We start from the raw sequence: 16,714 nt of genomic DNA, 5'->3' as shown, positions 1-16,714 counted from the left end.
CTCGGTAAGCTGTAAATATTGTTCGGGGGCTCCCGGGCATGATACTGAGAAGTGTTGGAGGTTGAAGACTGCCGTACAAGATCTCATTGACACAAATAGGATCGAGGTCCAGGAGCTAGAGGCACCTAACATCAATCAGAACCCATTGCCGGCACACCATGAAGCCCACATGATCGAACTAGTGGACGAAGGAGGGAAGCTCAAGAAGCCCTCACAAACGGTAATGATGATCCGTGCCAGTCCGAAAGAAAAGTTGATCAGTGGAAAAGCGGTAGTATAGTCGGAAAGGGTAGAAGGCAAGCCAGTGATGGTGATAGGGAAGAGTTCGCCTGATGTTGCCAAGAATCCAGAGCCAGTCAAAGTAACGGTGCAAGGGATATCAAGCAAGCCAGTAGCTGTGAAGGGGGCATGCATAGGACCAGTTGTTATCAGGCCAGTAATGTAGTTGCCGATAATCAGCGAGAAAGTTGTGCCATGGAGCTACAGTCAGGTAATGGTAATGTATAAGGGGAAGTTTTTTATGGAAGAAATATGTGAGGCACAGGGGTTAACTCGTTCGGGAAGGTGTTTTGCTCCCGTAGAGTTAAGAAGGGCCAATCTCGTAGCGACAAAGAATCCAGTTACTGAGGAAGAGGCGGAAGAATTTTTAAAGAAAATGAAGGCACAAGATTACTCCATTGTGGAGCAGTTGAGGAAGACCCCGGCACAGATCTCATTGTTGTCGTTGTTGATCCATTCAGATGAGCATCGCCAGGTATTGATGAAAATTCTGAATGAAGCCCATGTTCCGGATAAGATCTCTGTGAACCATCTAGAGAAAATAGCAGACAAGATTTTCGAGGTCAACAGGGTCACTTTTTCAGACGATGAGTTGCCCGTGGAGGGTACAGAACATAATAGAGCCCTTTATTTGACTGTGAAGTGTGAAGACTCGGTAGTCACTCACGTACTGATTGATAATGGGTCCAGTGCCAATATCTGTCCTTTGGCCACATTGAACAAACTAAAGGTCGATGGTGACAGGATTCATAAGAACAACATCTATGTTCGAGGGTTTGATGGTGGTGGTACAGACACAGTGGGTGACATCATACTTGAATTAACAATTGGTCCAGTCGAGTTCACCATGGAGTTTCAAGTGTTAGACGTGGTAGTGTCATATAATCTTCTGTTGGGGCGACCTTGGATCCACGCCGCCAAAGCAGTGCCTTCTACACTACATCAGATGGTCAAATTCGAGTGGGATAGGCAAGAGATCGTAGTACATGGGGAAGACAATGCAAGCGCCGTAAGTAATGCCATCGTACCTTTCATAGAGACTAATGATGATAAGGGGCCGTGGGTTTACCAGGTTTCCGATACGGTTTCAGTGGACAAAGTTCCCGAAGGTGAAAGCATCTCACTTCCCAAAATAGCAGCTGCAACTGTCATGGTAGCCTCGGAGATGTTCAAAAACGGGTTTGTGCCAGGCAAAGGTTTAGGGGATGATCTTCAGGGTATTGTTCAGCCGGTTTCTTTGCCCAAAAATCTGGATACTTTTGGGTTGGGGTTCAAGCCTACAACGGCGGATGTGAGGCGGGACCGCAAGTTGAAAAAAAGGGTTTGGGTTCTTCCTAAGCCAATCCCGCGCCTATCCAGATCATTTGATAGAGCAGGTATCAGAAAGTTGTCGATCCCGACAGTTCTCGGACCACTGATTGGGCCAGATGGAGATTTGAATGAGGGTTTTGAAAGGCTGTTCGCGACGTCAACGTGATAGAAGCTGGAGAAGGTTTCAGTAGGGCAGATATACAGTTTGTGGGGCCTAGGTCCAATGTCAATAATTGGACAGCTACTCCTCTTCCTACCCGGAGGGAGTATTGGTAGTAGACTCTAGATTTTCTTTCTTGTTTTTGGATTATTATAGGGTTGTAACCCAGTTTTGTTTTGTATTCAGCAAAATATAAAACTCTGTTATCCCGTATTTTAATAAAGTGAAAGCCTTTTTCTTCTTATTTTGTTCTAATTTTGTTTTCTTCTTTTCTCTTTCTGAACAGTTTTCTTTATATTGATTCTAATGACATGGCATTCACAACGGATCTTCAACCCAGTCTAAAAAATCAATCTGATTCCGAACTAATTGTACAAGAGGTCGATTATGATGATGAATCGGAATACGATGAGGACGAAGCCTTCGAAGAGATAAACAGAGAGTTAAGCCAATTTGAAGAGAAATCTAAGCCCAACTTAAATGACACAGAAGCCATCAATTTAGGGGATACAGATGATATCAGGGAAACTAAAATAAGTATCCACATTGCACCGAATATCAGGGAAGAACTAATCAAAGCACTTATTGAGTTCAAAGACGTTTTTGCATGGTCGTATGATGACATGCCGGGGTTAAGCACGGATTTAGTGGTTTACAAATTGCCCATTAACCCGGTATGCCCTCCCGTCAAGCAGAAATTAAGGAAGTTCAAAACAGACATGAGTGTGAAGATTAAAGAGGAAGTAACCAAGCAGCTGCAAGCAAAGGTTATTCGGGTCACTCGATATCCTGATTGGTTGGCTAATGTGGTGCCAGTGCCGAAGAAAAATGGGAAGATCAGGGTATGTGTCGATTACTGTAATTTGAACAGGGCAAGCCCCAAGGATAACTTTTCATTACCCAACATCCATATCTTGATCGATAATTGTGCCGGACGTGAGATCGGGTCTTTTGTGGATTGCTATGCTGGGTATCATCAGATTCTGATGGATGAAGAAGATGCGGAAAAGACGGCTTTCATTACGCCGTGGGGGACTTATTGCTACCGGGTAATGCCATTTGGTTTGAAGAATGCTAGGGCAACATACATGAGAGCAATGACTACTGTGTTTCATGACATGATACACAAAGAGATTGAGGTATACGTGGACGATGTGATCATAAAATCCAAGCATCAGGAAGACCACGTAGCAGACCTAAGGAAGTTTTTTCAAAGACTTCGAAGGTATGATATTAAGCTCAACCTGTGAATTTGGTGTTCCATCTGGAAAGCTGTTGGGATTCATCGTCAGTCGGCGAGGCATTGAGTTGGACCCGTCAAAGATCAAGTCCATCCAAGATTTTCCACTGCCGAAGAACAAGACAGAAGTAATGAGTCTGTTGAGAAGGTTGAATTATATCAGCAGGTTTATTGCTCAACTCACAGCAACTTGTGAACCCATTTTTCGGCTATTGAAGAAAGATGCTGCGGTAGAATGGATGGCAGAATGTCAGGAAGTATTTGACCAAATCAAAGGATATTTATCAAATCCACCTGTGTTGGTTCCACCTGAGCCGGGAAGACCGTTAATTCTTTATCTAACGGTCCTGGAGAATTCGTTTGGCTGCATACTAGGGCAACACGACATTACAGGAAGGAAGGAGCAAGCCATCTATTATCTCAGCAAGAAGTTTATAGGCTATGAGGTTAAGTACACTCAACTCGAGAAGACATGTTGCGCCCTAACTTGGGTGGCCCAGAAATTGAAGCATTATCTGTCATCATATACTACTTATCTCATTTCATGCTTGGATCCACTGAAGTATATTTTTCAGAAGCCTATACCCACAGGAAAATTGGCGAAATGGCAGATATTACTCACAGAATTCGACATCGTCTATGTGATGAGGACGGCCATGAAGGCCCAAGAATTGGTTGATCACTTGGCCGAGAATTCTGTTGATGAAAAATACGAGCCCTTGAGGATGTATTTTCCTGATGAAGAAGTGATGCATGTAGATGAGTTGGAATTATCTGAGGAACCAGGTTGGAAGCTCTTCTTTGATGAAGCCGCAAATGCGAAAGGAGTTGGAATAGGAGAGGTACTTATTTCTAAAACAGGACATCATTATCCTGTTACGGCACAACTACGTTTCTATTGTACCAATAACATGGCTGAATATGAGGCATGCATTTTGGGTTTACGGTTAGCTGCAGACATGGATGTCCAGGACGTCTTGGTCTTGGGAGACTCGGACCTCCTGGTGCATCAGATTCAGGGTGAATGGGAAACAAAGGATTTGAAGCTCATACCACATCGACAATGTTTGCACGATCTGAGCAAGCGATTTTGATCAGTAGAATTTAGACACATCCCAAGAGTTCATAATGAGGTTGCCGATGCTTTGGCTACCTTAGCATCGATGTTTCACCGCCTAGACAAAATTCATGTTGACCCGTTGCATATCCAGGTTCGTGATCAGCATGCTTATTGCAGCATGATAGATGAAGAAATGGATGGCGAGCCATGGTTTTATGATGTCAAGGAATACCTCAGGATGGGGACATACCCAGAGTAGGCCACCGGAGATCAAAAGAGAGCCATTCGACGACTGGCAAATGGATTTTTCCTCAGTGAAGGAGTGTTATACAAAAGAACACCAGATTTGGGATTGCTGAGATGTATAGATGTTGGTCAAGCCACGACAGTAATGACAGAGGTACATGCGGGAGTTTGTGGGCCACATATGAGCGGATATGTATTGGCGAAGAAGATTCTTCGAGCAGGGTATTATTGGCTCACTATGGAGCATGATTGTATCAATTTCGTGCGAAAATGTCGTCAGTGTCAGATACACGGAGATTTGATTCATTCTCCGCCAACAGAATTGCATACAATGTCAGCACCATGGCCGTTTGTTGCATGGGGCATGGACGTCATTGGACCGATTGAGCCGGCAGCTTCCAACGGTCATAGGTTCATTCTGGTCACCATCGATTATTTCACCAAGTGGGTTGAGGCTAAAACTTTCAAGTCGATAACCAAGAAGGCAGTGGTGGATTTCGTTCATTCCCATATCATCTGTAGATTTGGTATCCCCAAAGTGATTATCACGGATAATGGCACTAATCTTAACAGCAGTTTGATGAAAGAAGTATGTCAACAATTCAAGATTACACACCGTAATTCCACCCCGTATCGTCCCAAGGTGAATGGCGCGGTTGAGGCAGCCAACAAGAACATAAAGAAGATATTGAGGAAGATGATAGAAGGGTCCAGGCAATGGCACGAAAAGTTGCCATTTGCATTGTTGGGATATCGCACTACTGTCCGCACTTCAGTAGGTGCAACTCCTTATTTGTTGGTATATGGAACTGAAGCAGTAATAGCGGCGGAAGTTGAAATCCCATCCCTTCGGATTATCGCTGAGGCTGGGATTGATGACGATGAATGGGTCAAAGCCCGATTGGAGCAGTTGAACTTGATTGATGAAAAGAGATTGACAGCAGTATGCCATGGACAGTTGTATCAGAAGAGGATGGCAAGAGCATATAATAAGAAGGTGCGTCCTAGGAAATTTGAAGTAGGACAGCAGGTGCTGAAACGAATCTTGCCACATCAGGCCGAAGCAAAGGGCAAGTTCGCCCCGAATTGGCAAGGGCCGCTTATTGTAACCAGAGTGTTATCCAATGGCACTTTATGTTTAACATATATCGAAGGGAAATGCGTCGACGTGGCTATCAATTCTGACGCAGTTAAGAGATATTATGTATGATTTCTTTTGATTGTAATTGTTGTTTGTTTGTACTTGGCATTTATCGGAGAATGAAATGACGGAGGCAATTCTTTCTTCTATCCAAACACTTTAACCTTTGCTTCCCCTTTTGAGCCCTATTTATTCTTTCATACCCCTCTTTTGGAATCAGTAATGGAAATGAAAGAAAAAGAGAAGAGAAAAATAATGATAATAAAGACAAAAGAAAAGTCACAAGAAAAACAAAGGAATTGGGAACTACGTTTGACCTGATTCCTTAAAGAAGGATACGTAGGCGCCTCACGGCTCGGTCATAGTGTAACATAGTGTAACAAAAAATAAAAATCCCCAAGCAAGAAAAACTGGGGCAGAAGTTTGTGTTTGTAATATTGGGAAGAAAGTTCGATTCCAAGAGTTGTAATGTTTTACCCATCAAAATGATTTTGAACCCTTTTGATACACCCTTTCTCTTAGCCATACACAAAAACCCATATTGATGTCCAAAAAAGACCTCCCGATCAGTATCCGAGAAGTGTCAAGTCATGCAAACGGAAGTCGGGAATAACACTCTGATCCCCAACAAAGAAGAAGATCATAAGTTGGAAATGAATTGGTAGCCGAAAGAATCCCCAGCAGAGAGAGTCATATCGGTAACACTCCAATCCCCAGCTAGAAAAAATAATAAAATGAGAGAGTCTTATCGGTGAAAACTTCCACAGGCACCATAAGGCGACGTAAGTTGAGAGAAATAAAACGAGAGAGTCTTATCGGTGAAAACCTTCACAGGCACCATAAGGCGACGGGAGTTGAGAGAAATAAGAGAGTCTTATCAGTGAAAACCCCTCGAAGGGCGCTGTGAGGCGACAAGACAAGATTGGCGGAAAGGATCCGCATTTGGCAAAGAGTTGAGTGCCTGTTTATCCCCAGCAAGATGAGGCTGTCCGAAAGATTGATTGATACAAATAGACTGGGTTGATTAATCTGGAATGCACGACATGATCGTTGGGATCGGTTATATCATTCAGATAAGTTCTTTTCTTTCCTTTTCCCCAGCATGTGTTCAGAAAGATTTCTTCTTTTCTATCTTTTAAAATCATCACTTTTTCATTTTTGGTCTAAAGACTTTATCTCCCCAGTAGTTTATTTTTGAAAAGGATTTTCATAGCTTATTTCCAGTTGCCAAGATGGTGCAAAAACACAATGTGGATAGGACGGGCCAAAGATAAGGCGACAAAGTGAAAAGAAGTTTGTCGCAAGACCAAATGATGAATGGGTCTAGATTTCAAGAGGACCAAATTTCCAGGGGAAGTTGGAGAAAAACAGAAAAAACAACAGTTGAAAAGTTATGGATCAAATTCCAAGAGGATCTCCAGCAGATTTGCGAGACGCAGGAACAACTCCGACAGATTATCGACCAAATTCTGTGATGGTCGGACAACACAGAGCGGGGAAGGAAGAGAAAAGAAAAAAGTCATCCCCAGCAGGAGTATCATCCCCAGCAAATAATATCATCCCCAGCAAGTTTTGTAATGAAACGCAAAGAAGGGAAAAGGAAAAGGGAAAAACCATCCCCAGCAGGAGTGGCACGACCACTCACCACGTTTTAAACTAACAAATTTTTCTTTGATTTGAAGCAGGGAAAGGAAATGTTATCGACAGCGGGAAGACATGGCCACAAAGAAGATTATCAAACCGGGGCAGAAAAGTTTCTCTCATTGCGAAAATTTTCTTGAAATCAGATACCCACTTGGGGAAGATGGAAGATAACACAAGTTTTGAAGGAAGTGGAATCCCCAACAGTTTACGGGAGAAGACAATACAAGTTTTAAAGAAAGCAATCTTGGAAGAAGCAAGATAACCCGAGTTTTAAGGGTAGTGATCTTTAAATCAGTGTCATCCCCACCATTGTTAAAAGGAGGAAAGTAACTAGTCTTAAAGAAGGAAGATAATTCCCTAGCAGTGTTATCCCCGGCAGAAGTGAAAACACCAGTTTGAGGGAAGTAGTTCCAGTGGAAGGAAAGCACCAGCTTTAAAGGAAGTAGTTTTTGAAGAAGGAAAATAACATATTTTTGAATAAAACACCGGTGTTATCCCCAGCAGTTTTCAGAGGAATGAAATACCGGTTTAGAGGGAAGCAGTTCGAAAAAAGATATTTCAAGTTGAGGGAGTCAGGAGCCCGCCTGTAGAATGAAGGTTGTTACATTTTAAGTTGAAGAAGTCAGGAGCCCGCCTGTAGAATGGAGTTTGTTAAATATTAAGTTGATGAAGTCAGGAGCCCGCCTGTAGAACAGAGGTTGTTACAATTTTAAGTCGAAGTCAGGAGCCCGCTTGTAGAACGGAGGTTGTTATATTGAAGAAGTCAGGAGCCCGCCTGTAGAACGGAGGTTGCCATATTGAAGAAGTTAAGAGCTCGCACGGAGAATGGAGGTATTATGTCCTTAAGAAATAGTCGAAGTCAGGAGCCCGCCTGAAAAATGGAGGTGTTATATTTTCAAGTTGTAGTTGAAGTCAGGAGCCCGCCTGGAAAACGGAGGTGTTATATTTTTAAGTCATTGTTGAAGTCAGGAGCCCGCCTGGAAAATGGAGGTATTATCTCTAAAATTGTTTATTGAAGTCAGGAGCCCGCCTGGAGAATGGAGGTATTATATTTTTAAGAAGTTGTTGAATTCAGGAGCCCGCCTGAAAAATAGAGGTATTATATTTTTAAGAAGTTGTTGAAGTCAGGAACCCGCCTAAAAAATGGAGGTCGTTGTCATTTCAAGTTGAAGTTAGGAACCCGCCTGGAGAATGGAGGTGCTATATTTTTTCTAGAAATCGTCGAAGTCAGGAGCCCGCCTGGAAGAATGGAGGTATTATGTTTTGGGAAGTAGTGAATTCAGGAGCCCGCCTGAAGAACGAAGATGTTATATTTTCAAATTGTAGTTGAAGTCAGGAGCCCGCCTTTAAAACGGAAGTTATTATAATTTTAAGTCAAAGAAGTCAGGAGCCCGCCTGGAGAATGGAGGCTGATTTACTTTCAAAATTGTTGTTGGAGTCAGGAGCCTACCTGGAGAATGGAGGCTAATTTATTTTCAAAGTTGTTGTTGGAATCAGGAGCCCGCCTGGAGAATGGAGGCTGATTTATTTTCAAAGTTGATAGAGTCAGGAGCCCGCCTGGAGAATGTAGGCTGAATTATTTTTAAGTTATTGTTGGAGTCAGGAGCCCGCCTGGAGAATGGAGGCTGATTTACTTTCAAAGTTGTTGTTGGAGTCAGGAGCCCGCCTGTAAAACGGAGGTTATTATAATTTTAAGTCAAAGAAGTCAAGAGCCCGTCTAGAGAATGGAGGTGTTATATTTTTAAGAAGTTGATGCAGTTAGGGGCCCGCCTGGAGAATGGGGTGTTATATTTTTAAGAAATTATTGAGGTCAGGGGGCCGCCTGGAGAATGGAGGTGTTATATTTTAAGAAATTGTTGAGGCCAAGAACTCGCCTGAAAAATGGAGGTGTTATATCTTTAAGTTGAAGGAGTCAGGAGCCCGCCTGTAGAATGGAGGTATTTATTTTTTAAAAAAAATTGTTGTTGAAGTCAGGAGCCCGCCTGGAGAATAGAGGCCGTATTATCTTTTAAAGTTAAGTTGGAGTCAGGAGCCCGCCTGTAGAACAAAGGAGTACACATTCAAGCTGAAGTCAGGAGCTTGCCTGCAGAACAGAGGAATACATTTCAAGATCAAGCCAGAAGTCAGTAATGCAGAGGGTTACAACAAAAAAATACCCCCAGCATGAATCCCGTCGCAGAAATCAGAAAGAAGACTACAAGAACAAGTCGGAGATAGATAAGATTTTGTAATTCCTAGTTTAGTTTAGCTTCTTGATTTCTTTTGGCACGGTGTAATAAGGAGATCGAAAAGCAGTAGCAACAACATACAATAGCAGTAACAGCAAAAATGCAGTCCCATGGTAGTCCCAGCTACCAAAACTTCCTAAACTACATTAACCTGATTCCCTTTTAGCCAGGGATATGTAGGAAACCTATGGAGCAAAGGTTTGATTAAATCTTTTCAACAAAATGCTTCACACGGAGTATTCCAATAGGCAAAAATCGCTTGTATCCGCTCACTTTATCTTTGCACGAAAACTCTTTGTATTTTCGGACAAAGAGGGGCAGCTGTGAGCACGTGATTTTTTGCTTCACGAAAACTACTCCCAAAGAAATCGAAAAATAAAACAAATTGCCTTTGGGTACAATTTTGAGAACTTTGCGTGACATTTTGGATAATTATTTTTGTCTGTGAATGTTTAGTTTATTTTAATTAATTAAAAATACAAAAATATATGTTGCATACACATTTAAGATTTAATTGTGCACTTAGGAATTAATCGAACCTTTTTTTGCTTTTAAGAGAAAGAAAATCACAAAATAATGTATTTTTGCATTTTTAGCATTTCATGTCCAAGTTATGTGATTTTATTTGATTGTGTGTGTTAATTGTTATTAAAAGTTAGTAGTACTTTTGTAAATTAATCTAGTCCTATAAGTTAATTTAGGATTTTTGGAATTTTTAGTTTTATTAGTTTAAGAAAAGAAAGGCAAAATAAAAGAGTGTTAAGTCATATTTGGGCCAAATCAATTTAAAGTAAAAACAATTTTTTTTCCCCTTTAAAATTGAAACCCGGATACCCAGCCCACACCCCATCCCCGACCCGGTCTGCCCCATAGCCCAAACAACCACCCACCCCTTTCTTCATTTCATTTCCAAACCCCTAACAAAAAACCCTAAACCACCCGCCGCATGGCTGCCCTCCTTCTTCTTCTTCTCCAAACGACCCCTCCAGCTCCCACAACCACGTCCATGGCTGCCCTCCTTCTTTTTATTCAAACCAATGACCACCCCACTGCCAAACGACCACCTGAAACAGCCCGCCTCACCTTCTCCAACCAGTCCACCAGTCGCGAGCTCCAGCCTTCTCCATCGACGTCCAATACCATCAGACCCAACGTCGTCACTCGTCGGCCACCTGAAACAGCCCGCCCTACGTCCACCACCTCCCGACCACCAGCTTCGTCCGAACGACCACCTCCCTTCATGTCAGCCTTACTACCATCAACCCGTCGACAACCTACAGCCCAACGACCCTCCAGTCGGGAGCTCCAGCCAGTCCGCCACTCCAGCTCCACAATCATCATGCTCGAGCAGCCATGGAACTCTGGCTCAAAGCCTTCAAAACCCTCCATTAAAAAGCGACCCATTTTCAGTCGGCGAGTTCAAGTTTCCGACGGGGTCTTGGTTCCAGATTTTCTCGACTTTCTTGGAACATTAGCTTGAAACTTTTGTTCGTTATTTGCCTTTGCTGTACAGCTCTGCTCAAAGAGTTTTCTGTATTCAATCACTTGGGAAATCCATTTTTTGGCAACAATGAAGGTCCATTTCCTTTTTCTTTTTCATCTTGTCTTTTGGTTAAACTGATATCAATGAGTTGCGTGTTTCCATGATCGAACGTAGTGAGCAGCAGTACAAGTTCATAAGTTCATGAATCTGTCGTTCTTCTTGCTTGTTTTAATTATCTTGCCTCGTTCTAGTTTCTATCTTTTCTTATTTATGTTATGTTGTTTCTTTTCTTGTCGTTGTTCATCATTTTTTGCATATGAAGTCAGTTTGTTTTCATTCAGTATGTTTACCGTGTTCATTTGTTCTTGTTTAGGTTTAATCTAGAAGTATGTTAGTTTAATCACTGAATCTTTATTTTTGATGATACTTGGTCTGAATTGAGTTTCAAGCTTAAATTGTGATTTGAGTTTGATGAATCTTAATGTCGTTGATTGGGAGTTAGTTTCATGTGTCTAATTAGTTTCATGTGTCTAATTAGTCAATTGTTAGGATTTCTCAATTAAGATTGGTTATAACTGCTATAGTTTGGTTAATTGATTAGGAGGATTGAATATAGCTGATGGGGGTAGAATGGTAATTTCAATAGTTTCAGAGGTATTTGGGGATTTAAAGTTTTAAAAATGATTAATTTGAGTGCTCTGTCCACTAAGCACTAATAATATTAAAATAAGGCATTGTTTAATACATAGTGGGGGACAAGACATTTGCTAGTGGGGAACAAGGCATGCAAGTGTGGGGAACAAGGAATGCAAGTGTGGGGAACAATACATAATGGTATGAAAAGCTTAAAAAGGATTGATTAAAATATGTTGCTCATACCTGTTTTTGGGTTATAAATAGGGTCATTTCAAGAGAAAAAGGGGCTGGTTTTTGGAAGGAAAAGAGGAGTTCTTTTTCAGTCTTTTTTTTTTCCAGAGAGTTTAGGTTGGATTTTTAACATTTAAAAGTTCAGTAATTTGAGAGTAAAAAACAGGCTGGTTTTTAATCCCAAAAGGTTCAGTGTTTGGAGAGCTAAGAAACTGAAAAGTGAGTCTTTTCTTTTACTGTTGAATATCAGAACTAGTACTGTGGCTGTTTCATTGGTGTTGCTTTTTGGTATTTCTGGGGTTTCAATTGGTTCTTCCTGAGTTTGCTATTGGTTATTGGCTACTGTTTTCATTGGGTGTTGCTGGAACTCTGCTGGTTCCTTCCTTTTTAATCTGTCACTAGGTTGTTTTGTCACTGCGTTGCTGTGTTATTACTGTTGCTGACTGCTCCTTCATCTTCTTGTATTTCCGTTATCCAGGTACACGTTCTAAAGCTCTCAAAATTTAAAGGAAAGGAAGTAAAGAGTTGTTGGAATGAATTTCTGAATTTTCCCTGTTTCTTTGTGTTTAATTTGATGTATAAGCAGTAGTTCACTTGATATTTCATAGTATGTATTGGAATGACTTTGGAATGCATAAAATGGACTGATTGAATCTATTTCTACAAACATGGGATATCAATTGTAATTAATCTTAGTTGGTGATTACTAGTTATGAAATATACTGTATTTAATTTTTTTTTAGTAGTCGTGAAATAGTTTCAAATAGTTTATGTCACAAAACAAGTTCAAATAGTTTATGGAAATCAGCATGTTGGTTTAATAGGTCTAATTCTGAAATTGCGAGTTCACTTGAGTAAATAACATCATTTTAAATAGCAACGTAAATAATGTTAGTAACTAATGTCAGTTCTCAAATGTTAGTGATTAATGTTAGCTTGATGACAGTTTTTAAGCATTGATGCATTTTTCAGCAAATCGTAAAAAGAGCTCAAAAAGAAATGGCTTTGTATTCCACATAGTTAATTCCAATAGTCCAATTCATATAATAAAGCTAAAGTTGAACTGAATCGAAATGGTAGCTGGTTTGTTAATATTTACAACGGCAGGCGGCGGATCTTAAGTTAGGTAGCGGGTTCAAACTAGAAGGTGTTTCCTTTTGTTTGGACCCGGACTTGAACTTGAAGCCCGAACTTTTAATGCTAATTGATTAGGATTTTCTTTATTCTTAAAGACAAACAAATAGAAAATCATAGTCGCTTTAGGATATCCTTGAATAAAAATGAGATGAGCCTCGCCGAATAAAAAAATACAAAATTGCGGGGCCCTCAATAAATATTTATTTTAAAATACTTAGACTTAGGGACGGGCCGTTTAGAAAATTTCACGACCTTCCCCAAAAAACAATAACGCGCAAGTCACTTCCGGCGGGCTTTAAATAATTTACTTTCTTAAAATCGGGTGCACATTTATGTGACCCAAATCCAAATCTCAACAGAGTTGAAATATGTCAATAATCACGGGTGCATTGATGTGATGTGGTTCGAGATGTATTTTCACGATGTTGCAATTCTCGGTAAAAATAATAATAATAAAAGCGGTAAACAGTTAAAATTTGCACATAGGATTCAACATGTATATCAGATAAATAAGTCGAATATGACAGTTGAGCGACCGTGCTAGAACCACGGAACTCGGGAATGCCTAACACCTTCTTCCGGGTTAACAGAATTCCTTACTTGGATTTCTGGTTCGCGGACTGTAATACAGAGTCAATCTTTTCCTCGATTTGGGATTCAACCGGTGACTTGGGACACCATAAATCTCCTAAGTGGCGACTCTGAATTAAATAATAAATCCCGTTTCGATTGTCCCTTAATTGGAAAAACTCCTCCTACGCCCCTGCGGGCGCAGGTGAAAAAGGAGGTGTGACAGGGACAGCCCCAATACCTGTACCACAGGCATCTGTCTCTACTATAAATGGAATGCTATAGTTAGGTAAAGCCAAGACATGAGCAGAAACGAGAGCAATCTTCAGTTCCTTGAAAGCCTTGTCTGCAGCTTCAGACCAATAGAAATTATCCTTTTTGAGCAGCTCAGTCAAGGGTCTACTGATAAGTCCATAACCTTTAATAAACTTCATGTAGCAGCCAGCCAACCCAAGGAAACCTCTCAATTATTCAACACTGGTAGGAGTAGGCCATTGTTGTACTGTACTGATCTTTTTTAACAGAGATGAAATGACATAAGTATTCCACTCTAGAAACTCCAAAAGCACACTTAGATTGTTTGGCCAATAAGCTGTGTTGCACCAGGTATCAAAGACCTCTTGGAGATGCATAACATGATCTTTCAAGTTGCCACTGTATATCAGAATATCATCAAAGAACACCAGGACAAATTTCTTTAAGAAATGCTGAAATAGGTGATTCATAGTGACCCGTGTGTGTTTTGAAAGATGTTTTTAGAATGTCCTCTTTTACCATTCTAATCTAGTGATAGACAGACCTCAAGTCTATTTTAGAGAAAATTGTTGCACCTGCCAATTCATCTAGTAAGTCATTTATGATTGGTATAGGAAATTTATCCTTGATAGTATACTGATTCAATTCCCTGAAATCTACACATAGCCTCCATGATCTATCTTTTTTTTTCCTACAAGGACCACATGGGAAGAAAAAGGACTGTTACTGTATTGAATGATCCCTTGTTGTAGCATTTCTTAAACAAGCTTTTCTATAATGTCTTTCTTCATGGATGAATACATGTAGGGCCTGATGTTAACATATTTATCTCCTGGTTGCAAGGGTATCTAATGATCAGATGGACCCCTGATAGGAGGTAGTAAAGTAGGTTCAACAAAAATCTGGGAGTACCTTCTAAGTAGGTGCTCGAGAGGAGATGGAATACTATGCTCGTTAGCTAAATGAATAGAATTAAGTTGAGTGTTGTTTGTTGATGTAGGCTGAGCTATGACCACATATAACATGAAAAGTTGGACTTCATCACTTTTCAGTTTACCTATTCCTTTACAATTGAGCACCTTATATTTATCAGTGACACCTTTCAATAAATGGAACTTGCCTTGGTAGTTGAATGGCAAAGTGAGCTCAGAATAATCCATAGTGACAGGCCCCAAGGTCTTCATCCATAAAGAACCCAATACCAAGTCACATTTACCTACCGGAAACACAATCAAATCAGAATTGAATGTAGTATCCTACAGGACCAATTCAAAGTTCCTCACCACTCGTGAAGTAGCTTCCAAAGTATTGTTTCCCAGGCTCACATATGCTACCTTAGTAGGGTGAACTGTGCAGCTTAATCTCTTAGGAGACTCTTCATCAATGAAGTTGTGGGCGCTTCCACCATCCAATAAAATTTGAATTAGTCGACTATCACTGTATCTAGTCACATGGATGGTTTGAGCGTCATGTAACCCATTAAGAGCACATAAGGAAATCATATGAGTGTCACCTTCAGAGTTGGACCATTCTTCTTTAGGTGAATCACACTCAGATTTAGACAAGTCTTCCTCTACCAGTTCTTCCTCAGGGAATTCTAAATCCATAACAAACATTTGCTTGGGAAGGTTACATTTATAACATGGAGTTTACTTTTCATCACAGAAATAGCAATGGCCTTTAGATCTCCTAGGTTGCATCTCAGCAGGAGATATGGTTCTTATAGTTCTAGGAATATTGGTAGTGTTTGGTGCTGGTAAGGCTAATTTGGGCATAGAAGCTGGAACAAGGTAGGTAGGTTTATGTGGAGGTGGTTCATAAGTTGGTTTCTTCATAGGCAAAGGAAAGCCAACTGAGGAATAGTGTTTGTGAGCTTTGACATTAGCTGCTAAGGTTGCCTCAAACAACCTAGCTAACCTATAGGTTTTAGAGAGTGTTTGAGGTTCATGCATCTTCACATGATTGACCAATTCTTCCTTTAAACCTCCTAGAAAGCAAGAAGTAGCTTGACTAATAGATAGATCACATGAGCAAGCAATCGCGCAAAAGCAAGTTGGAATTCCCTCACAGATCCAATTTTCCTTAACTATTTTAGTTCTAACATTGGATCTGTAAATTCTTCACTGAAATTTCCACTAAACCAGCCAAATATTCCTCCAAATTAGGTGAAATTACTAGGTCTCTAAATTTGTGATATGATTGGTGCCAAACTAATGCCTCATCATCCAAATTCATTGCAACCAAGTTGACCTTTAGGTTATTAGGTATATTATCAACAATGAAGTATTGTTCAGCTCTATACAACTATGTTTTTAGATTTTTCCATTGAATCGAGAAAATAACATATTATTCCCACGATCACTGAAATTAGTGTAGTAAGGGTTAGAACCTAAGGTACCTTGTCTCATTTGAGCTCTCTGACCACTGTTATTGGAAGTTGATGCATTCTCTCGAGGTTGTTGATGTAACTGCAATCCATCAATGGAGCTTTTGAGTGCGTTGACCATCTAAATCATCTTTGTGTGCCTGCGCTCCATGTAATCCCTTAAATCTTGTGTTTTTGATCAATTATAGCTCGCAAATACACTTGTTGTGCTGCCAGGTCTTCGTTCAGCTCTTGTAAATCAAAGATTGGATTCTCACTGACAACATCTACTACTTTGCGAGGACCCATCGCTTACGCAAGCTCTGATACCAATTGATACCAAATTGGTATCAAGTCGAGCAATGGAACCGTAATTTGAAGATAAGAGAAGAAGAAAGAAGATGAGAGAAGAGAATTAGAAAAAGAGAAATCAGATTTGTATTATGGTAATTGCATAAGGTCTCTAGTACAATCACCCTACTTATACCGATTGACAATTGAAAACAATTCAAAATAACAAGTGCATAAAATGTGACTCTCTTAACTAACTTTCCCGCCAAACTGAAATGTGAAAGAAAGGTCTAGTTGTCGTTTGAATTTGTCAAGTCAGCAGCCTAATCAACTATCCACGTCACTTGTAGTTGTTATTTGTGTATCAATTTATGTTAATTCTGTAAGCACATAATTTTTGATCCGTCACATTTTCGAGCTGTTTTTAGTGTTTAAAA

This window comes from Nicotiana tabacum, chromosome 10, assembly GCF_000715075.1.
Source record: "Nicotiana tabacum cultivar K326 chromosome 10, ASM71507v2, whole genome shotgun sequence".
In the NCBI taxonomy this organism is placed as follows: domain Eukaryota; kingdom Viridiplantae; phylum Streptophyta; class Magnoliopsida; order Solanales; family Solanaceae; genus Nicotiana; species Nicotiana tabacum.
Note: the sequence above shows the minus strand (reverse complement) of the source record.